General features: G+C 35.0%; 1 protein-coding gene across 2 annotated transcripts in view; it reads right to left on the reverse strand.

Annotated features, from left to right (window-relative positions):
* fbxw7 (F-box and WD repeat domain containing 7) overlaps positions 1-26,160 on the reverse strand; it is a 286,374-nt gene that overhangs the window by 225,306 nt on the left and 34,908 nt on the right. For both annotated transcript variants that reach the window (XM_073951515.1, XM_073951513.1), the window contains exon 2: positions 2,851-2,906. The gene's annotated coding sequence lies outside the window, so the exon portion shown is untranslated. The remainder of the gene's footprint in view (positions 1-2,850; positions 2,907-26,160) is intronic.

Raw genomic sequence — 26,160 nt, forward strand, 5'->3', positions numbered from 1 at the left:
ATATTAGGGGGCCGTCAGCCTCTTTCACCCACTGTTGTTTCTCTTAGGATTTATCGTAGTCCCTTCTCTCTCTCTGCATCCTTTTAAAGCAAGGTATTATAAACAGCCCAGTGGCCTCTAGCAGTGCAGCCCTTTAAAAATTCATCAATGAAGAAACTGCCCCCCTCTGCACCAGATCGGTTTACCTTTAATTCACAAAAGCGTGACGAGACATACATTATTAACCAGCTGCAAGACCAGCAAAAAAAACACGCACACACACACACACACAACTGCCCTGAGCGAATGCAGACACAAAAACAAACATGGACTCTTGAACATGAAGCCGTCCTTCCCACAAAAATTCCTCTTTAGTGAAAGCACAGAGTGAATCTGGTGGCCGACACGAAGGGGAAGTGTGAAAGTTCACTTCCTTGCTTCAACACCAAAAGACAATGGTTGGCTGGGTGGGTCTCCCCACCTTTATTTTCTTCCTCCTGTCTTTCATCCTGCAAATTCTACGGCCATCACATCCGGGAACAAATGGCAGTAAGTGTCCTGAATGGACTGTTGGCCTCAGAAGCATTTGGAACAACTGTGACGAAAGCTTCAAAATGCACAGGTGTCTCCAAGTCATTTCAACCTGGTTTTATTACATGTTTTTAGTGATCCGATCATCAACAATTAGTGGAAACGCGTTAATATTTCAAATAAAAGTAGTCAAGGTATGTATAACACACTAGCTTGATTTCCATCACCCTGTGGCTATGTCTACAATAATACTTATAAACTTGAAAACTGCGTTTTGGTCAAAAAAATGCTCCATGTCCACAATCGTTTTTCAATTCTTTCTGTCATCCACACTCAAACAAATAAAAATGCTTTTGATGCGTACTGCCAAAGTCCCTTAAGGTAAGTCATTTCACTTAGCGGCCATCTCTGAAACGCCTCTTGGGAGGTATGCTTGGGCATTCTGTCTAAACGGGGAAGTATCAAATTCTCCAAAAACTGTGTGCCAAGCTTACATTACATTTTTGGAACCACAAATAAAATTAAACAACAACCGTCGTAAAGGTTTCATTTCTAAACGTGCAATCTAACTAAATCAGCATATTTTCAGGTTGCACGAGCTAATACGGATGCAAACTCGAAAGAAACAAAATTACAACACCAACCTCATTTACGGCCGTTCTACACATTATCATCGTCTGAATAACGATCGTCTGATCATGCTACTCCTCTAAAGTAATCCGCAATTTGCTCTTGATAGTGAATCTCCTCCAAGAATGATGGCGAGGCTTTGTTTACAAGTCTGTGGGCGTTTTAATAGTTGCTGTCATGTGATGTGCTTTTGACAGGATAGACTGTACCTCGCAATCATTTCATACACATTACAAAAACAAAAAAACAAAACAAAAATTGTTTTTGTCATTTCAAGCTTTATGTGGACATATTTCCTATGTCTGTGAAGCAAGTATTTGCTGAGATTCAAGTGTTCGTTGACCACCAAACTATCACAAAAGCACTCGTCTAGTCTAAGTTTTGATGCAATCGATGATTGGCCCCTGTACTAGTAGGCGGAACTTCATTTGCCATATTGTTTTTTTTTTTTGCATTTTGCATTTTTTGACTTTATTAACTTGCCTTCTACTTCTGCCGTTGAACAATAGTGCCCAGTAAAGTTTCCTTTGAAGAGAGGCAATGTGGAGCATGTGTAAAACTGACATTAATCTTTAATAAAGCTGTAAAAATAAACAGCATTCAAAACATCTGCTTAATGTCCTCCACTACGTTAATTGAATTGGTCACATGACTAAAATCTGTCATCGCTTTGAAAAGCCTGTTTTCACAGTCCACACTGCAACACTTTGGACAGCGCTTTAAAAAGACACATTTTTGTTTCCCAAAAACGCTGTCTCAGTATGGAGTAAATGCCAAAAAAAGGAGAGAAAAATATGAACTTTTAAATTAAAAAATATTAGTCCTGTGTTTATGTACATTTTGACGCTTCACATGAGAAACTATGGAAATACAAACTGTCATTGACATGCTTGCTTCATGCGGTTTTTGGACTTGTGCGAGAAAGAGTTAAGGCGAATTATGAGAGATTATATAACTATTGCTGAATAAAATCAGGCAGCAATCATTACACCCATGCGATTAATCAGCCGTCTCCATTATCCTTGCTTTGTTTACTGTTGATTACTAAGTTACCAATTTAACAGTCAACCCCTCTAACACCCGGATGAAAAGGCACCTAATTCACATTTGAGATTTTTCCTTTTTTTGGAAAGATTTGAAAGATCTGAAAGATTTGAAAAGGTTCGCTTTACGTTAAAAATGGAAAGTGATGCTACCAAAAGCTGGAACACCATGAACAAAAAACGCAGCACAGCTGAATAGAGGGAAACACACACACACACACACACACACACACACTACACTACACACACTACACACACTACACACACTACACACACTACACACACTACACACACTACACACACACTACAGTTTCAACGCTTGGGTGAAGTTTTGACCTTTGTAAATAAATTAATACATCTGTTCAGCAAAGATATATTGAACTGATCAGAAATAAAATGTACAAAGAGCATATGGCACATGCTGCAAAAGTACAGAAGCAAGTTATTTTGGAACTTCCAATTCAAATAATCAAACTTATAAACAAATAAATATTAAAAAATAATAAATAAAAAAACAGGATTTTTGATTTTTGAGCACAGCAGCAACACATTAAAAAGATTTATGTGGAATCAAGCTAAACTGACTGAAGTAACAGCTTCTAAAAACTCTTTTTTGCCATCACAGGATCGATTACTTTTTAAAATCTGCACAAGTGTTGCTACTTACGATTCACTTGTCTGGCAGCTGAGAGTCCTTCAAGTGTGATCCTCCACCTCTGACCTCTGTGAATAAGAGAAAGGTAATGTTAAAACTCATCACATTTCCTCTTGTCCATACAACAGACAGACTCAATGCTGCGTAATATCATAATTATTCAAAACATTGCAAATGTATCACAATATACATAAATCACAATAGTTTGCAATAAATTTGTGATTTAATAGAAATATTTAATTATATACCGGCATTAGCAAATTCTCTTTTTTCCCCAGAATGTTCTTGATGTTTTTAGGCTGATAATGAATCACCTCCTTTGTATAGTGGTATAGTTTTATTTTCATTTGTTTACGTTGTTTTATGCAATTGTGAAACAAGGCTGTTCACTTTTAAAAGTTATGGTGACTCTTTTACTGAAATAATATCAAACATGTTGGTTAGAACACTGTCATTATACATCTCATTGTTTAATATGGTATTGCATATCATTGTTTTTTTTCCTCAAAGCACAGCCCTTATTTGAGCCCTAGTTTTTCCTGAATGTATTTTTCGTACTATAAAAAGGGTTAGAATTAAATCCTTTCACTGCATTTTGCATTTATATCATTTGACCGTTTTCTTCTGAAATGATGAAACTCAAAAACCCTTCAAGCATGTGAATATAAGGTGCATTACAGGATAACTTTTAAAGCCCTAAATTATTACATTCTAATACCGCATAACTTCAGTTTGGCACCACAATTAAGAGTTGAACAATAACAATAAAGCTCTTGTCACTTAATTTTGTTTAGCACTGAAGATCTAAGAAGACTATACTACTGATACACAAACATCCTTAGTTTGACATGTTTCTTGAATTTCTGGAATTTTAAGACCAAGCTTTACTTTCAATGCCCAAGTGTGTATAGGCATGGGCCTGTATAAGATTCTGATAGCATAATAACCTTGAAAATAAATATCACGGTATTGTGATTACTGCTTTAAAAAATATTCTTTTTAAATGTCTGGGTAAAAACTAAAACTTTTTTCCCCATTTAAAACAATTTCTTTTAAAGATTTATAATATTTTGGAACAGTTAACATGTCAGGCTAAATAATTTAAATGAATTACAGACTTCTATTTTCTTCATTTGTTTCAAAAGCTGATTTCTTTACAATTTTAAACAGCATCTTTGGATATTTTTTCTGCTGGATATGCTGTTGTCCTAAAAAAAATTAAACAAAAATTACACATACCTTAGGAATGGTATAACAGATTAGTTTGGCGGGTTTTAAAACCTTAACTTTTCCAAACTGCGGTATACCTTAAACGGTTATCGTCCCATGCCTAGTGTGTACATAGAGTTGTACAATATAGTCACAAAATTATTGCTATCGTGATAATAGTGGTAAATTAAGTTTCATTCATTGGTTGTTTATCTAAATTTGACCAATCAGGTGGGGCCTTTTTATGTTTATCCCACCTCCCCAGTAGTTGCTGTACTGCTATTGGCAGGAGGAGCCCAAAGGTGAACTCAAGGGCTGAAAATAAAGCCCAATGGTGGGAGTCAAGACAAGAAGGATAAAAACTGTAACAACCAATCAAAGTCAAAAACTGCTGCTGAGGTTTTCACTCAGTGTTTAAGGTTTCATGAAAATATAAGGTTTTAGATCAGTTTCAGTCTGTTAATATTAAGGATATCTTTTAGCTAGTGTGCTACAAAACAGTGAAAAATTCATGTTTAGAAAATATAAAACTGATATAAACACCCAAAGCTTGCAGATTGTCCACCTAAATGGATGAACTTTTTTTCTCCGTCACCTCATACTTTAGTTTCACATCAAATCTTGACCAATCAAATGCTTTCTAGTATCTGACATGCCCCACCCCCTTCTAGCTTTTTAGACAGAGGTTCAGCAGACTTTGATTACATTTGTTCTCTTTAAAAGGGAAATACTTAGCTAATATGTAGCTTAGATTTACATTAGACAATTTTTTGTTAATTATTGGCTTATTATTCACATTCATTATTCACTTATTTATTCATTCATTCATTCATTGTTGTCATTTATTTTCAGCGTAAGATGATTACTTATTTTTAAATGCCCAAAACTTTTGCTTTTAAGTCCAAAGAGTAATGGACTATTGTTTGTTTTTAATATTATTTTGGGCTGTGTTAATTGGTTACTTAACAGCAATAAACAACACTTTAAAATTCATATAGTTTGTGATTTTCTAAACTAGTAGTGTTTTAAAATTAATGAATGCATAATACACTTGATAACCGTGGTTATTCCTCCAACTATAATCGTACAAACAAAATCTATATGATGCATTTGATATCAACCACTATTACTGGCCGAGTTATGATAAAAACAACATGCTATTGACTGATTTTAAAGGGGAGGAGCTATTCTATGTCCCACCCTCTCTTCATTTTTCAGTTGATATTCAGTCAAACAAATATCAGGAAAAAAAATTTACATTTCAAATCCCTTCATTTGACCTTAGAATTAGTTTTATCAAAAAAACAAAGTATATCCTTTACATGTGTATTTTAATGTCATTAAATATTTTTATTTTAAAACAAGGCTAATAAAAATAGAATTACAGAATATCTTATATAGTGAGAACAATCATTTTTACAATAACAATACCACATATCACAACAGTTTCCAATATCGTGCAATCCTATAGTACACAATCAAATATTTGTGTACTAGTTTTTACAGCCTTGAGACAATTTTTTTTCGGTTAAACATTTGGCATTTTGACACGGTTAATATTGAACAAGTCAATATGAATGGTATAAAACTACGGAAAAAAACTTTGATCCAGACTTCACTGAAAATAAAAAAATGACCTGAAATGCACTCCACAAAGCAGCTCAAGAACACACAAAAAAAGGCGTGACCAGAGAGAATAGGGGCCATCAAGAGGAAACAGAATCGTACACACACCATTCATTGTAACTTACACCACAAGAAATGTTTTCATACCAACATTCCAGCTTCTTTTACTCTGATCGCAGAAGTAACTCAGGGACAGTCAACATCCCACTTGCTTAATACATAAGAAACTGAGTTGAAAAACCCACACAAACACATCTAGCACTACAAGACTATGGCAATGTGACCAGCCACCTAAAAAAGATGAGCCTCAAATTGAAACTACAGCAATTTCCTGGGATTTTTCCCAAGAAATTTACAAAATCAGAAAGTGTTGAGCAAGTGTGATGAATATTAGATAAGACGAATAAAAGAACAGTCCCTGGATAACAGTCTGCTTTTAGCATGGGTGCAGTACAGCTGCCGTGGCTTTTTCCCCTCAGCAGTACTCTTTATGCACCGCATGAGCTCTCTAACCTGACAAGTTTGATATTCTCAAGACGATCACAATATAATCACAAATAATTCCCAAATTATGCCAATTTAGTTTTAAAAAATTACTTACAAAAAGAACAAAATATATAGCAGTGCATTAAATGAAAAATAAAAGCCAAAGCAAATCAGTGCTCCAGATAAAATTTTATAATCTTGCAAATACATTCAGTAAATTGATTCGGATTTGTCATAGAGAAGCCATTGTTCAAACATGCAGAGAGTGTGCCTGTGTAACAGTGAGCATCTGCAGTGAATAAATACAATCAAACACTATTCCAACTCAAAATGATATCAGCCAAAGTAAAGCTTGGGGTCTAGCACTGACTAGAAGCACACACGTATGCTTAAAAAGTAGTGCGTTTTGCCCAGAGGAGAAAATGTTGACCAACATTTGAACAAAAAAGCTTTGATGTTTCTGAATGAAGCTCAAAAAGGAAATATCGTCTGAACCAAAATTGACCCATATTATGCCTGGCCTCTTCATGTTCTCAATATTTGTGACCCTGAGCCACAAACCTGAACCTTATGTTGCACGGGTTTGTTTTTAGGCAATGGACTAAACTATTTTATATTTTTTAGAACTATAAGATTTGCTTTTATGCCAAAAATCATTAGAAAATTAGGTAAACATCTTTTTCCATAAAGATCTCTTTGTAAATTGACCAATTTCAGCCAAATTCTATCCTAATAAAAGTACACATTAATAGAAACTATGGTTGATATACAAAATCCACACGTATTTCTAGCTTTTCTGCTCAAGAGTCACATTTTCACATTATCCCAAAAATAAGACACATCACTAAAATTTTTGTTTTTATAAGTTGTTTGATGATTCCCATAGTGTGTATTTATGTTTTGTCTTTAATGGCCCATTTCCACTGAGTGGTATAGTACTATTTGGGTCACCTTTATCAGGATTGCGTTTCCACTGCCAAAAGGGTACCAATGGTATGACAGTTTCAATCGACGTCATTCTCGCTCGTGCTTTAGACAGCCTAATAAAACAACAGGACAGCATCTTCTTGGCTTTGTGACTGTTCATTAAGACAACGATGACGACAAGGTTTGTTTGAGCTCGGGTCAACTATTGCTTGTCATTACATGTATATATTATAACAATGTAATTTGCATTCAAAAATGGCACTTCCTTTGTTTTCATTTTCCTAGTTTGTCTGTAAACCAATAGCATTTAGTTTCAAGCTCCACCTTTTGGTACCCTTTTGTTGTGCTAGGTATCCTTTATAAAGGGTACCCAAAAAGTAATATGGTTCACTTTTAGGTACCTTTAGACAGTGGAACCGGCCATAAAAGCATACCATACCATACCACTCAGTGGAAATGGGCCATAAGACAAGCACCTCTGCTGTGTGACAAAGTGTGTGACTTTCTAACATGACCTTATGTTGTGGTATATACAACATCACTTCGGCATACAGCAAAGTCTTATACAAAACTACTGTGAGATATCACATTCACAGTCCTCTGCTGCTTTAGTTGGAGTCGCTAACATTATCAAATTTAATTTTTACCTCACAACAACAAAAACAAAAAAATTTATTATTTTTTCTGACTTTTCCACAGACATGAACATTGTTTCATGGACTTCTAAATAAAAAGCTGTTTTCCAGTGGACTCAAAGGCCAGTGCATTTCAGGGTGAACAATAACCCTATGGTCAACGTCGACGCAGTCAACAAAGTCAACGACAATGTTTATACAATAATATATGCGTTTTTGTCCAATTGGCGTAACACTGTGTAGTATACCTTTTCATACAGTATGTTATAGTTTTATTTATTGTTGCTATAAGCGAATAACCAACAACTTAATTATATAAAAAGGTAAACCATTGGTATTATTTTGTCATAAATATAAAAATCATAAATATAAAAATGCCTTAAAAAAAAATTGTCATTTTAAATTTTTTTTACTTAAATTCATATTCTTACCAAGTCACTCTAAACTTATAAAAAATGTAAAAGAAATATCATCAGTAATATGCAGGCAAAACAGATTTTCAAAGAGTTTCCATAGCTGTACACTCAAACATTTTGTTTAAAATTCTAGCTTGTACATATGCAAAAATAAAGACATAAAAACATGCACTCTCATCCGAGAAAACACACAGCAAAAATTGAGGGAAGCCAAGTCTGCAAAATAAATAAATCTATAAACATAACAGCATGCAATTGAATTAGTTGTCAAGACCTCTGACACCTGCTGTGACAACAAATTACACTTCGATTTGGCTGAAACGCTCCTTTTCATGCACGCAGAGAGAATTCTGCCAGCTCTAAGAGGGAAACAGAACCCTCCAGTGGTGACACTGTACCCGTCTAATCATGGGCCAGTGATGTGATGTAATGTTCCCATGCACACTCTGAGAGACAAAGGGCAACAGAGGGTCATTTTCTTTGAATGAAAGCCACTCTTTCCAGCTACTCGCAGAGAGCAGATTAGCATGCTGTACACTGGCAAAATATGCAGTAAACACCATTGAGAAATTTGTTGAGGAAACTCTGCAAGAACTGAACTCCTGAAACCCAAGATATGGAATTTACCTGATGGATCACATGGGGTTACGAAAGGCTTGTCTGGCATGCAAAATATTATACAGATCATGTTCTGGGGGAAAATGTTGTTTTATTATCAACATGATCAAAATTTCCATGGTAGCAGAAATTAATTAAAAAAAAAAAAAACATCACTATAGCATTAGTAGCATCAGAAACTCGCAGCATAGCAACTCTATTACAATTAAAAAGTTCAATGAAAAATAAAAATGTACTCACGTTTAAATTTAATCTCTGATATCCATAGTAAGCTATTCACTTTTGGTTAGCGATCCTTTTAAGTAATCTTTAATAAACAAATCCCAAATTCTAATGCCAAAGCAAATGTTTTAATGAAAGTAAACTAAAAATTGAATAAAAAACAAATGTAAATTAACTAGCATTCTGTACAAGTCATTTCGCACAAAGACTGCAAGTATTATCCAACATGTCAACATAAAAAAAAAAAACATTCCTAGCAGATACGCACCTGATGATAATTAGTTTTGCATAGGGCTGGGTGATATGACAAATATCTCATATCCCGATAACCTGTGGTAAATCAGGTACACAAATGAGGCACCTAAGGAAAAAACTGCACAGAGGCATTGCTAGCAATTTTGGGCTCTATGGAACAATATGAAACCGCGCCCCATCTCATAAAAGTTAAGTCCTCCTTTTTAAAATAACTTTAGTCAAAGTGCAAAAGTACTTTGTTTTTTTAACTTACTTAAATATTAAAAGTACTGATGAATGTTTACTTTGCAAGTTTTGGAAATGTAATTACAAAACTTGTCATATTTTGATGATACTGTCAACTGAACATTGACGATGTGAAACTAAATTCACTTCTTGAACTCCATTTAGATCAGTTTGTAAAATCAGTAATCATTTACTAGAGACTCGCTCTGAACAGTAGCTAGCCGAATCAGAGATATATCCAGCTGCAGACCCACACATGTATCAACCAAACAAAATCTAGGCAAGGATGAAGCATATATGGTTAATGACAGATCACTTTTTTCTTGTTTAACGACGACTAAAGCTTGGTTTATAGTTGTGTCAAGTGATCGGCGTGACACACGACACATGCCTTGTTCGTTGTCATGCATTTATACTTCTGCGTGCTGTTTGTGTTGCTCTGCAATAACACTTCCGAAAAAGCTAGCTGACAAAGAGTTTACCTTTATGTTCCTGTGTTGAATTTCTTCGCTGGTGTTTTGTTTTTTTCGGAACACTACCTCAAATGTACAAGTAGCTCAAACTCGTTCATTTTGAGGCGGGAACCTGCAGACGCGCAACAACTTATTCATGAGGTAAACATTAAACAAAACTTTTCATCTGAAGCTCCTTCACAGGACTCGACACTTATAAATACTTGCTCTATGGGGTTTGCGTGACTCTTGGTCCCACCCACACTCGACAAAGCTACCAAGCCGACCAATCACAGAGCTTGTGCTTAGTGTCGTTGCGATGTGTAGTTACATTTTTTGAAAGGTGAGGCCAAGACGAGGGCTGAGTCCACGCGCAGGCTGCACCAGAGCATACGCATGCGCTTCACACCGAGGTATAAATCAGCTTCTTAGGAGCATTTTCACCAACTACTGCATTTCACAAATTTGCCGATCAAGACAGTCTGTGCTACGATTGCCAGTCAATAATCTGTGAACAGTTTAGGGTTTCCCATATCAGTCGTTATTTCATTATTATAGTGTAACGATCATTCTAACATCTATGCAGTTTATTACTCAAATTATGCAAATAAAAATAATTAAAACACTAATGACTTAAGTAAATAAAGACTATTTAATCACTGGAGTAAAATATAAATAGTGTTATACATTTATTATGTGTAATAATCATCACATTTAAAGATGTATTATAACCTATACATGTTAACTTGCTATTATTTCCTTCATTATAAGTAATCCGATTTAGAGTCTTTATATATTTCTGGAAAATGTTTCAGCAAAGCCAGCAAATGAGTATATGTTACCCTGGCACTATAATGAAGGATCATCTATGATGACTGATAGAAAACTGTTTAGTCTATCATATTGAATAGAGATCGGAAACAACGTACTTCATTCGCCGGTCTCGATTGCCATATGTGAAATAGTATACACTATTGTCTATTGCGTACACTATTTATGAACAAAACATAAATAAAAATATATTGATGACGAGGTCAAAGACGTTAATAACATTAACATTCATCGCAATCATCCATTTTTTGCCCCTGCCTGGATCCTGTGTCCTGGATTGTGTCCTGAAATGTGTGGTCTGCAGCTGGATATGATTGAAATCAGTGAGCTGTTAACTTATGAACCACTATCTGTCCATGTCATGAATTGTTCAATTTAACAGATTAACTCATAAATGACCCATACAACATTACATCATCTGAGCGAGGGATGCAGTGATTAACCAGTTTTACTATTAACCAAGCTTTCCTTCAAAGAGCATAATGACAAACAATAGACTACTTCATCAATCTGCTCTATATCATTGCAGAGCCATAGTTTTGCAATTAACTTAATAAGCTTGTTTAAAGAAACAAGAATAAGAAAAGTATGTTATTTCAGAAAGTTTGTAGATCATTGTAGTTTTCTAATGGATGGTAACAGCATAGTTTGGTTTACTATGGCACACTTTTAGGAGTAGTACTATGGCTCACTTTTAGGAATAGTCACCTCCAGCATCATTGGAATAGCAACAAGACACCAAAACTGCTGAGTTTAAATAGATAGGACTATACTATTTTTATACCACCCCAAGAAATACACTTGAAATGGCAGCATCATGGTCAGTAGTACAGGCCAAAATGTTTCTCTCATTAGCAGCAGAGGAGCAGATCCAGTAAGAGCTGAACAGGACAACCCATAATGAATATGATGTAGGGCAAAAGTGGCAATGCAAATTTAGCAATAATCACACCCACTTTAAGCAGTTCTAAAATGAAGTGGAAATGTAAACCATGTCCCGCAAAACCACTGCAAACGAGCAGAGCTGTTGTGAACATCGTCTATCAGAAAGGAGTTTTGGTTTCCTTGTGTATTTGGAATAATATCAGCCAGTTTTTCAATGATAAAATATGGTATAATTACACCATCCAGAAATTGAATAGTCTAATACTAATTGTTAAAGTAAAAATCAGATGCTACCATTGAAATGCATGAAGGACAAAACATGATTCAGCACTCTTATGTAAGGTTGATTTTTCCAGTTCTTAAGGAGTGGGTCTCCCAAAAGCAACTTGAGAACAAAATTCGCTGAAATGTGCAGGTCTACTAGGAATATGGTCTTTATGTGCAAGAGCAGCAATACGTTCTACACAAACAAAATCACGACCTCGCCACCCCAGCTTGGGCTCTCAAAGAGAGAGCTACACTTGGAGTCTGGGTCAAGAACATTTGATACTGTGCTTCTCTCCAGAGAGGAGTTTACACCTCTTTCTACCAAAGACCTAAAGAAATCCAGATGTGATGGCAGAATTTAGATCTCAAAGCGCACAGGGTTGCAGTAATTTCATCAATCTATGGAATCAGCTTTAAGACTAAACAAGTTCAAGTCCAAATGCTGGTTAAGGTTAAAGAAATATGCAATAGTTTTTAAGAAAACAAGTCCACCAAGGGTCAGTTTATTGAAACCATTGTTATGTATTTCCTTAAAGAAAGGTTTCCAGATATTAACTCCCTCACTATAAGGTTTCACATCCAGCTCACTTTAGATCTTCACTCAAACAAACCCTTAGCAGGTAGTGAGGGTGCAGCAGAAGGATGGGAAATGGGGTGAAATAACAAACAGTTCCTGTAAGAGGATGATATCTGTAGCATAAGGTTTCTTTATTAGACATGAGGATCTTTGTGCTACTATATAAAGAGGATACACAGGACATACATGGATGCACAAAGCATTAAACATGGCGTCAAGCCTTGACATGGAGAGCTGAGAATTTGATCCACTCAGACCCAGTAAGCCATGTGTAAGGGAAGCTACTGAGCTGTGAGTACCTTGAGAAACTATCGATTTGACATGGTAAAGGATTACTGAAGTGGTTAAATGTATGGTCCCATTTACAACTTTTGTTAATTTGTGTATTTGTTTAACCAGGAACAAGTAGACAATGCTATGACAGGTGAAAATTGGATCTCTATGATTTTAAGTGTATCCTCTTTAAAAAAAACAGAGGTAGCTGAAATTACATTTCACCAGGCATTGTGTGGTCGAAAGCATTTGAAACTGACAAAGACCATAGATTGATTTACCCAAAAATAAGAATTCCCATATCATTTACTCACTCTCAAAGGATTCTAAACTTGATGTTTTTTTAAAACTAAACTAAACTTGATGGATTCTAAACTTATTATTTTTTCTTCAGTTGAACACAACAAAATATTCTCAAGCGTTTTGGAAAGCTTTCCAACATTCTTTACTATATCTTTGTTCAACAGTAAAACTCAAACAGGTTTGGAATGAGTGAAGGGAGCGAAACTCTGTCAGAATTTTCAGTTTCGAGGTGAACCATCCTTTAACACTCAACCTACTGGCCTAATTTTTAAAACATCCCAGAATCTGTTCTCACAGAACTGCCCTGTTTCTGTTGTCCCCTTTCACTTTCATAGGCAAATCACACAAGCTTATTTCACAATATTATAATGAGAAATGTCAGAAACATAGATGCACTCATAGCCCCTTACCTCAAAGAAATCTGGAAAGTGGACAAAGAGATGGATTAAAAATCTGTGAACGTATCCTCATCAACTTTTGATCCTATTTGAAAAACAGTGCAGGCAAGTCTGTGGTATAATAACACCACTAACTTAAACTACTGTCAAAATCTGGTAGTGGGCCAAAATAAAAATCAATTCATAGCACTAAAACGTTTTAAATTACACTAAAAGACCAAATATTATACTGCAAGATTTGAAACAATAAAAAAACTAAGCAAATTCCTTCACACCAATTTGAAAATCGCACAATACCATCTGTCTGACAAGGTGTCACTGTCCATATCTAGAGCAAACTTGTTCTCAGTGCTGGCACGGCTACACCTGGAAGTGAATCAAGAGGAGTGCGAGGAGAAAAGCATTCATAAATCATAGCAGGAATGCACTCGCGTTTCCTCCGCCCGTCCTGCTCCTCTTCAGAGGTGTTAGAACTCTGGTTCAAGGCAGCCAGGGCATGTTTTTCTCATAAGACTGTTTGGGTTGTGGTGGGGTGGGGTACCTGATCTGAAATCAGCACAGTAGGGGAGCTTTTATTAGGAGCAGACTAAACCTGACAGTGTGTGTGTGTGTGTGTGTGTGTGTGTGTGTGTGTGTGTGTGTGTAATGATATAAAGTCAAGCGATGTGTACCCATGGCAGAGCTCCACCATGAGGCCCACCGCAGAGATCCCTACGGCTGGGCTCAGGTTACAGTGTGTTCAGGTTCAGATAGTGACGGGCAGGGCCAGCGAACATCTACTCCAGTTACAGAGAAAAAATGTGGTACAAAGTGAGAGAGACAAAAGAGAGAGGGAGGGAGAGGAGGAATTCCAGAGATGATACAACTCCTGCTTCTCAATTCTCCTTTGAGGTAAAACTCTTACAAATCTATCATAATTCAATGTGCATAAACAAGAGCTATGCTGTGGACTATGTAGAGTTATCAACAACAGAATCAGTCAAAACTCACAAGGGTTTTTGAACAGGAAATATTTATTGATCCATGCTGCAGATATTGCTATAATTTATTATTCGCTTTCATAAGGAGTTGTTCAATTTAGCTTCCCGTTTCATTTCTGACTTTTACAGTGTTTATTTTTTGAGAAATAGGCCTGCACAACATATCGTTTCAGCATTGATATTACAATGTGATCATTCGCAATAGTCACACTACAGGATATGCAATGTTAACTTTGTATTAAAATTTATCATTTGCATGTGTTTTTTAATGCCTGTGACTGTATACTGATTTTAAAAACGTTCAATTAAAAGGAATTGTACTATTTGTGACCTTAAATACGATTCATTTTATTGAAATTCTATTTTTATCATTCAGTTTCTGTACTTAAATACCATTAGACTGTTAGATTGTCAATTATGTAGGGCTGCAACAACGAATTGAATAAATCGACTATCAAACAGTTGCGTCACTAAAGTAACTATAAAGCCCCCTCTATTCTTCTCCAAGTTCACTATATTTGTGCGTATTTTGAGTATAACTTTGTGCTGAATCCTGTGTATTCTGCTTTTATGAATGAGGTATATGCGCAGTTGCAAGTAAACATGGCGATGCCCATTTCAAATTTTAGATCACGATCAAGATCATTAACTGTCTTTTAAACAACATAATACACTCACACGTTTTGTGAATTGGAATATCAAGCAGTTGATGACATGAGCAAGCGTGTGAATATTTTACATTTAAACGAAAAAACTAAATAAAAGAGATTTGTCAAACAGCGCTATTGTGGCTGCTAAAAAAAATAAATAAATAAAATAAAAAAAAAACAAGTAAACAGTAGTAAACAACAGTCGCGCCAACTACCTAAAAAAAAAAATTCTTAAAATCAAGATTAGACAAGAAAAATGGCATGAGAAAATCAAGTGCTTAAAACTTAAAACTTCTGTTTGAGATCTCATTAAGATTTATTTTTCTTACGCCATTGGTAAATGTTTTTGTTTGTTTTTAAGCAAACAATCACCTAATTTTTAGGTGTTTTTTCAGAAAACAAGACATTTCTTATGCTATTTCATGTGTCTTGTATGCAGATTCTGATAAGATTCTGACAGTATGATAACCTTGGATAAAAATATCACCGTATCACAGTATTGTGATCACTGCTTTAAAATATCTTTTTAAATGTCTGAGTAAAAAAAAAAAACACTATATTCTATTTTTGAAAGATTTATGATATTTGAGCAGTAAACACAAATCTTGATTTAAGATTTTTTTAGATATTTTGATTGAAAACAAAACTTTAGACAGTTTTTTTATCATTATTATTATTATAAGAGCTCAGGGATGTTTAAGGAGCAATATGTTTGTGTACTGTCTAAAGATTGTAGTTCTGTTTTAGAATAAAGGGTTGGAAATTAATGCCTTTATTGTTTTTGATTTTTTTTATCAGATTTAAAAAAAATTTAAAACAATAAAAAATTTGACAGATTAATCGATTATTAAAATAGTTATTGGTTGCAGCCCTACATGTATGAAAATACTCACAACTCGCACAAATACAGGAGTGCACTGCAAATAGCACAAACTACAACAAAAACATGTCGGGAACCCCAAAAAGTTTAGAAATAGTTTATAAGATTTAAGGAGATGCAAATAGTAAACATTAATTCATCAATCTCTTGCCTAAACGTGCATGAAAATACTCAACACATGCAATTACAGAAATCACACTACAAATAGCACAAAAAAAACAACAAAAATGTGTCAGAGGACCCCAAAAACTGTATAGATTGTTTATTAGATTTTATGGAGATGCAGTCCCACTGCAGAATCATCAAAATTGATCTAACATTATGAATTCCTTACCAAAAAGAGATATGAAGTCATACGGTGGAATAAAAGTATTCATATCACAATAATCACAAAATAAAAAAAACATTGCAATGTTAGAATTTTCCAATATTGTGCAGCCCTAATGAAAACCGACACCTAAACCAAAATATTGTTGTTTCTAATCTGCACACCCATACTAAACACCATTGTAAAGAGGATTTCAAAAGCAAAACCTTTCCTGCATATTATGTTCACATCTATTTGCATATCCCTAATATTAATAGCAACCTCTACAGTATGTTGGTCTATTTGTATCATGATGTTAGTTAACACGACTTGTATATTATGTTCTTAAGCACAACCATCTGTAAATATTATCCAAAGGTTTCTATACTTGCACTTAGACAGTGCTCCGCATAACTGAGTACACTCCATTTTATAAATGAATATTTTTATCCATTTCTCAGTGAACATGGGCAATGTATTTTGGTGCATTAAAACAAAACAGATTTAATAACAGATATATTTATTAAAAAAATATTTTGCAGAATGGTATCAAACAGAAAAAAAAAACTAATGGACCGGACAAAATCAATCTTGATGGGGAAAAAAAAATTCATAACAAAATGTCTGAAACAGTACTCATTCAACATCAGACCTCAAAGCACATCAACTTTCAACCAATTACATTTCATTAACTGCCTCTTACCAAAAAGCACTAGTTGAGTTGATCGAGGCAATATCTACCTCGCCATCACAGTTAACAGGCCACAGAAGTGCATTAAGTAATAGACTGAGCAGATAACATGGACCATTTCCACTGGACCATCTCTTATTTCAAGTCCAAGCCAGACGACAGACTAGAAAGAGCCCATTGAGTGGGGGGAAAAAAAAGGTCTGCTACACATATGGCTGCATGTCTGGGAGAAGTTCTGATGCTTTAACTACTGTACTGTTATTGCTAGTGCCCCCACATCTGTGGGAGAAATTTTTATTCATTCTGTCAGGGTGAGACGTGGGTAAGATGAAGCAAACGCAGCAGTCGGTTGTAAGAAACTGAGAACAAAAAATGGTCAAGGAAGATGACGAATAGGCAAAGTGCATGCCTTTTATTCTCCACATAATCATATCATTTCCCTCCTCAGAGATGATCGCCATCCAGATGGGCCAGCAGTCTCAAAAAGGCATTTGTCTTCATTAGATCTGAGAAAATGAATAAACAGACTGTGCCGTCTGTTTTTTCTGCACAGACTGTGGGCAAACAGGAACCAGGTGCACAAGAGCAAATGCCTGCATTTAATAACAGAAACGATAGGACTCGACACCTACACCATGATTCAAACACGTGGGTCAAAGAAAGAACTGCCTTTGATATTATAAAAATATTATCGTAACTATAAATTAAAAAATCAAGTTGAAATGTTTCCTTGTTTGAATGCCCGTCAGTTTTACAAACCATAATTTAATATTAGAACCACATCCATCTTTAAAAAGGCACAAACACCATAACTTCCAACAAACAAACCACATATTTACCTCAAACAATGTTATTATGATTATTTGTATTCAATTCAAGATTTCAAGAATTACATTAAAAAAATGGGCAAAATCAATAGGCAAGGTCAGGATTTGTGTTAAATGTCTGTTTGTATGTATAACACCTTGCAGAACCCTTCGTAAAATGCTGCAGATGGAAGGCTTTGTTATATTTTACCCAAATATACTGGCTTACATTTCAGAAATATTATATTTATGGTAATACTGTCACACATTAGTGCTGCTATGAGATTTTTTTGAGATGTGAGATGTCAATCACACGATTACTTTGATTTAAAGGGCACCTATTTTATCCCTTTTTCAAGACTCAAGACAATTCTTTTGTGTCAAAGTTTCCACTCAAAACACCCATCGGCTTATTTATTATACCTTTCGAAATTGTGCAATTTTCTGCTCTGAACACATGAAGCTGTTTTTGTTGCTTTTGCCTTTAATGCTAGTCCTCCCTCCGCCCACTGTTCCCACATGCCTGTCAGAATGTATCTCAATCTTTGACTGCGTGCATCAGATAAACAGCACACTGACAGACATGAAGAATGCAGATCTCACTTAACATTTGAGAAATACTACAGTAAGAACTTTCCAAATGAATATTTGATGTCTTTGTTGCGGAATTCAAGTCTTTCTGCAACGATGAGTCACACAATGTCATTACAGAGTTCACGCACACACACATCGTGCATGCTTAACTTTGCACTGTTTTTTGCACGGCAAATGTGACAGGATACACTAAATAACGTTAACATCCACTGCTGTATAGGTATGTGTTGTGTTAATGTAAAAAATAAAGCAGATTTAACGTTCACAAATTGAGATTGAACCATCTTGTTTGATAATTGTTCTGACACAATGATAAAGTAAAGACTGTAAAATTGCTGTAATGATATGATTATACACGTTACTACGGAGACATGTTAATACGCGGCTGTCAATCAAATTGGTGGGCAGTAAAACCTCACTTATACATCACGGTTTTATCATTGGTGCACTTTAAAATAATTTTTTTTCCAACATTTACATTTTGTTAAAAAGACTAAAAGGATAATTGGGCCTAACTTAGTATAAATGCTGTTTCTCAGCAGGTTCTTGCTCTGCAGAACATAGAAACACCATTAACATTCATTCATTCATTCATTCTTTCAAGAACAGCAGAGTCACCAAACATACAAAATTATCTATCTCAATGGCTACAGTGATAGTTGACCATCAGATGACAAGCATGAGATTTTTTTTTTTTAAAGACTCAAGGTTAAAATAGTTTAGATGCTGTGGGACATCCAGGCTTTTGCAAACATTTCAAAGATCTCAGTCCATAACGTTTTTTTTTATTCTGTCTTTTTTCCATTTAATAATATATTCATTCATTATATATTTTCATCAAAAATACTGCTTTTTTTCCCTCTCTCTCTCTTTATGATGTCAGACTCCACACAAGTACATACCTTTGATAATTCTGACTATGATGCAAAATTCTGAAATTAAATCCTTGTAGGGCTGGACAATATATTCTTTCAGTATTAATATCACAATGTGATCATTCGCAAGAGTCACATCAGAAGCATATGCAATGTTTAGTCTGGATTATAATTGATCATTTCACAAGTGTTTTTTTTTTTTTAAGACCTGTGACCATGTGAGGGTTTTAAAAGCATTCGGGCATAGGAAATTGTAGCAACGGTTGAATTGTTTTTAAAACTAAGACCATGCAGTATTAATGTACATTTGATTATTCAATTATTTTATACCTGAACACTGTTCGACTCCTTGGAAAACAATTAAACGATGTTTATTTTTAATAGGTATCTTTTTTCTTAATTGAAATTATCTACGCTTGTAGATTGTTTCTTGTATTTTATGCGCATGTACTCCCCTACAAAATCATCCCAATCAGTTCTTGAATCCCAAATCTTCCAAAAAGTTATTTAACTAATCTAGTAAATTTGTATTCATATGACAATATATAAAATCACAGAATAAAAAAAAAAAAAAAAATCACAAGGTTAGATTTTTCTATTATCGTGCAGCCCCATTAGTAGGTGTATTTAAGTCAGAAAATAAATAACAAATTAATAAATGACAAAAGCTAAAGCCAATCATTATCAGCATTCAATAGACCAATTTAAGGGGCATGTTTTTATAGATAAAGCCATAAGGTAATTATACAATGGGTAATGAGACATTCAGTTTGCACGTGCCCATGACAGTAGCCACACAAAGATGCATTACCATCATACAGTTGAGAACCAAAAAAAAAAAAAAAAAAAACGGAAAGCCTCTATTGTCCTTAAATCCATCAACAGCTAGTCATCAATTCACCCAAAACTCTAAGTGGAGACTGAGGGAGTAAAAGGGAAGGGGGGGCTGCTGCTATATTACATTTCCACCGGCGTGGGGGAGAGTAATTTCAGTGGCTGAAATTCAAGACAGTGTCTTCTGAGTTTAAAGCATCTTGAGAGCGGGCTGGGCTGAACGAGGCAATAAGCACACAAAAAGAGAGTGAAAGATGAAGGAAGGGTAAAGTGATGGAGGCTTACAAAAATTTGCTCAGATAAATAAGAAAGGTAAAAATGGAAGAAAGCTTGAGCAAGCCCATGGCTGATTGCCGGGAAATTGTGCCGTCTGCTCCCAACCGTTGATGGAAAGATGTGACCATGTATCAGGATTACCAACACTGATGTTCCCCAGAAATGAAAATTGTGCCATTAGTCACGCTTCTGTCATTGAACTTTTGCTCTTCAGTGATGACAAAAAGAGATTTAAAAAAATGCACTATTAGGTTTAGCAAAACTCCTAAACTTTAAAAGAGACTGGATGGACATGACAATCATAAAAACTATCCAATGACTTCTATTTATTATGAGAAATAATCCATAATTTGTTAAACAAGTCTGATGCTTTGAACAAATTGGTTGATTTAATTCGCAAAGCTGGTCTAAATTATTTTTTACAGATAATTCAGGATTCAACTTAAAAAATCCAGTCAAAGTGGGTAAAAACTCACCGCAAGGAAAGATTAAAAGGCAACAGAGCTAAATTTGGATGAAAATGTAAATAAATACATAAATAAACTTTCGTGACTTAGTATAACACACAAGTACTTTAGTAGCCACATTGTTGTAAAAAAATTGGTCACAGAAAACACACACAGGCATATAGGTTTAAAAACCAATATAGCAATTCCTCTTGCTGTAAACAGACCTTAAATGATGGCAGGGGTCAGCAGTGTTGGGGGTAACGCAATACAAGTCAGACCTGCTAGTTTTTCACAATTTTTTGTGATCGGGACAAAAAATGACAGATTTTGTGGCAGTAATATCCAGAAATTTGCAGACAATTTTGCGAGTAAGAAAATATATATAAATGTAAAAAATGTAATGCATTTACCATATTAGGTAGCCTACTATGTTACTGTAGGTGTGCAGTCTGAAACAATGACAATGACACAGATCATAAAAATAAAGCTTCTGTATTTTAGTCGCTTGCTAAGAGACTCCCTGGAGCATCTAACATCATGTCACATAGGACATGCGCTAGGGCTTCCCCTACTGTAATACACCTGAAACACGGATTGCCGTAAAACTGGGAATGGCAGGGAAGCGTTTTTTTTTTTTTTTTTTTAAGCGCAAGGAAAGAGTTAAACGAAATCATTTATGTCATGTCAAATCACATGCTAATCATAAGCACAAATAATGTCCTTCAATGTGATCATGTCCAGCGGGCATCATCCTTGAACCAAACTCATCTCCACCTGTCTATTTCACTGCTTCATTTGCTCCAACTTTCTTTTGCAGTCTTAAGTCAAAACACCCAATTCGCGCCACAAGATGTCTATATCTCATCTTTGCTATGACTACATTTAAATCACTCGTGTTTCATCAGCTTACTGCACAAGCTGAAGAGTTGGGTAATATTACTATAAGTAACGAGTAAAGTAGCGCATTACTTTTAAAAGTAAAAATATTAGAGTTACTTTTTTTTTTAATGTGATGAGAGATGTTTTCTAGTTGAATTAATTAGCTTATAAAAACTAAATTGCTGAATTAAAATGAACAGTCATGCTGAATCCAGTACTGGAAACCAAGATGACAAAGCGTTACATTTCAGCCATGGAAGTTGTCTTTTATTCTGAATGGAATAAAAAAAAAAATATTTAAAAAAAAAAAAGGAGGGTGGGGAGGGGGGGGGGTTAAAGTCAATGGACAGTGATTTTACTTCACTAATAAGACAAAAAGTACAAAAATAGCAAGCACATTGCTTAACACTTTCATTACTCCGTATACAGCATATAGCTTGAGGATAAAGAAGTTTGCAGAAGATAAGATTATCCTGCATTATTTTTTTGGGGGGGTGTTTTTATTTTAAAGCTAAATGAGCGTGTAGGATATACGGTGCATTGTTAATTGCAAAAACTTGAATAAATCCTGCAAGTTCTAAAAGAGATCAAGCCTCAGCCAGGTCAGAAAAAGTAACGCAAAAGTAACTCAAAAGTAACAATGCATTACTTGCAATAAAAACAAACCAAGTAATGCAACTAGTTACTTTTTTGGGGAGTAACTCAATATTATAATGCAATACTTTCAACAGTAACTTTCCCCAACACTGGTTGTCAGTATGATATATACTGATCAAACCAGTGTTTTAATACTAGAATACAATGCACTTGTCTTTTCTCATTATATATTGAAACCTCTAAATGCATTCCTTAATTCCAAATGCATTTCTGTTTAAAGGTATGTTATTCACTCAAGGAGCAATGCAAATCATTCAGGTTTGATGACAAAAAGTGAAAAAAGGAAAGAAGGTTTGGAAAACATTGAGTATTCGAAAAAAGTAGAAAACAGTTCATACCAGAACAAAGGCTTTTGAGTACTTCAGCATGAATTGGAGGTGAGAAGCAGCACACTTCTGACTGCCGCTGACACAATCAAAACTGCTGGATGTTCACAGTTGTTGCAAAGAGAATCTGCAGGCCTTTCAAGTTGAATAGATGAGGATGTTAACATCCACATGTTGAGACAGACCATCTCCCACAGGTTTTTTTTTAAACCATACAAGCTTGAGAATGAAAAGGAGTACTGTTAAACCAGTTTTATCAAACACTAACAAATGCTGTTTTACATTCCTTCATGTTGTTCTAACACAAATCAATTAAGTTAAATATTTTTTTTTCCCACTTAAGTCAAGTTAACAAAATGATTCAATTGTCCTAAACAAATTAAAACTATGTAACAGGTAATTTTAAGTAGTTTGCACAAGCAGCAATGTTAAGTATCAAGTATTGTAAAGGGGAAGCAAACAAGTGCACTACGGTCTTGCACAGCCAAAGCCCAAAGAGATGCAAATACAAACATGAGTAAAGTATCTTATGTAGCATTTTAAAGTTCTTATTTTGACACAAACACATACAGTTGACAAGCATAAAACAAACCATCAACCTTGCCTAGTGTGCAATACTTCATTCTCACTGTAAGATATGGTCAAAATAGCCTTTTATTGAATTAAGAATTATCTGAGACCTGAAGAATTAATTAACCCTGCATTACCCATGAACAACCTCACACAGGCTCATCAGCCAGGCTGTGTTGTTACGGCCTCAAAGTTTGATGTACCATCTTTTCTTATTTGTCTGAGAAAACGTCCAGTGTTGCATTCCTACGGACAAACTAAATGGGAGAAAACTAAAACCACAGGTGTAAACTGAACATGAAGAGTATGCAGCTTGAAAAAACAGGCACACATACAAAGCCCAAAACTTTTAGTAACACACTGCTGAAGACACAACCCAATGTGATTGCATGTTCACAGAAAATGTACCATTGTAGTAGACTAAACTAGAGTGTGAGGTCACCAATAAAATCCTCGACACAATCTGGTCATGTTGTATTGATGAATATAAAGATGCAGCATTTGCAATTTTTGTGGATATTTTGGTAAGTGTTACCTGCCAAAACCAAGTTTGGGCAATTGGGCTTTCTAAGAATTTACAACATACACATAACCCTTTAACTGCCTGCTCTACCAAATGATTGACCATGTTTTGACTGGTTTTGACTGGCTACATAGCATTGTCACTTTACAAAAAATAAAAATAAAAAAAATTGAAAAATAAATGTAATAATTAAAATAATAATAATTAAAAAAAATTATAAAATAATAATAATTTTCAAAAATAAGATGTTTAAGTATTTAAAATGTTTTATTTTACTTAAGTTTTTTTTTTTAATTCATAAGTCTTACACTACATATTTTCAGATTTTTCACAGCCTATGTATTAATTTTGGTACTTTTACCATTAAATCAACATCAATCATTTGTAAGAGGTTGATACATTAGAAATTACGGGATGCGTTGAATAAAAATGCATTGAGTGTGTTAACTAGCAACATCAGGAGTTAAGAAATCCAAAACATTTTTTTTTTCTTGGTGGGACAGTTAAAGGAATAAAAATATTTTGATTGAATTTTTTGTATAATGGAAAAAACAAATATTACAGATTTTAAATAAATTTAAAATGTATTCATTAAAATATTATTAAAATTACAACACTAACAAAACCTGTATTTTTTATTACACAAGTCGAAAGATTAAAAAAATGTTTATAAAATGTTTAGATTTTTGATATTTGTATTTATAGCTGTACTATTCTACTAGATAGACGGATAATAGAGGATAGATTGATAATAGATTGATGGAGGATAGATAGATGACAGGTCATAGAACAGGGGTGTCCAAACTCGATCCTGGAGGGCCGGTGTCCTGCATAGTTTACCTCCAACTTTCTACAACACACCTCCCTGGACGTTTCTAATATACCTAGAAAGAGCTTGATTAGCTAGTTTATGTGTGTTTAATTGGGGTTGAACCTAAAATATGCAGGACATTGGCCCTCCAGCACAGAGTTTGGACACCCCTGTCATAGAAGATCAATAATTGAGTGTAGATACATGATAGAGGACAGATGGATATATTTAAAGCAAAATAGTGTTTTTTTTTTTTGTTTGTGTTTTTTTTTTTTTTTTTTTTTGCTTATACCTTGATATGATTATTGTCTATGATTTTTTTTTTTTTGCTGTCAGTTAATCTGGTGCACAAAGGTCAACTTGTGAACAGGAGAAACTACCTCTGTGGATGCTCCAGTACAATAGGTTAGCAGGTTTTTCATTTCTGCTGCAGGCAGTAGAAGAGAGAAGAAATCTGCTCTGTAAGTTACCCTCCCGAAAGAGAGGTGCATTCTCCATTAGGATTTCATCATGTATGGGATTGAGATCCGCTTGAATCAAGCTGCATATATGGGTTGAAGCAGATTTATATTTTATACACCTACCCATTTTTACACACTGAGTGACAGTGCTAGGGCATCTCCGCCTAAAGCAATTCTCAGACTTTTTTTTAGGCTCTGTGTTAGTCTCACTCTTAAGACACTCATTTCCTGACGATGCAACTTCCAAAGTCAGACAGTCTCCTCTGAATCTGCCAGTCTCGTTCCCTCTGTATAGGAGAACAGGGGTTTCTTTCAGTGCTTTGAAGAGAGGTAGATGGTCAGACGAGAAGCTTTGAGAACCCTCCCCAGATCACTGGACACACACTGGTACTCATTGTCCAAAGTGGTCTTGATCGGGAAAAGAGAACTGTGGGAATAGACACTGCAAACCCTACTGTCTACAGGCTAGACACTAACCTGATGTACAACTAATACATTCATTTAACTTAACATTCATCTGCTGATCTAAATGCTGCAGATTCAGATTCTACTCACTAAATGCTTCAGAGAACTTGGATGTGTAATATCCAAGTGTTTCCAAATGCAGCCTTTCAGAACCAGAAACTGTACAATGACACAACCTACAACACTAGCAAAAATTCTTGACCAGAATTTGAACCATGTTGGAGAGACTCACTGAGACGCACACAAGTTTTTTAAAATCCTGTGTTCAAGAACAGTCAAATCTCTTCATCCCTAATCTTGGCCCTACAATGGCCTGTTGAGATTGAATCAGTGCCCAAATTGAGCTGATGGCCTTCTCTGCCAAACGATCCTCTGACAACAACAACAACATGGAGGCTATGTATCTAAATAGAAAATTGTTACAATTCTATTTGGCTATAAATGTAGTTCACTCAAAACGCTTATTTAGCTATAATGTGTAGTGTTAATGCTTGAACATCAAGAAATGATTTATGGAAGCCCATTTTGTATTGAGGTCCCATTCAAAGTCTGGTTGCTAAAGAGGGTTAGCAAAACAGCTAACATGGCTTCATTAGAACATAGCTCCTTAGACAGCTGTTTTAATTAAGGGTGGTTGATGTGGACAAAAAGAAAAATCTAAATATTTTCCCATATCATACGCT

Source organism: Danio rerio, chromosome 1 (assembly GCF_049306965.1).
Source record: "Danio rerio strain Tuebingen ecotype United States chromosome 1, GRCz12tu, whole genome shotgun sequence".
Lineage (NCBI taxonomy): Eukaryota > Metazoa > Chordata > Actinopteri > Cypriniformes > Danionidae > Danio > Danio rerio.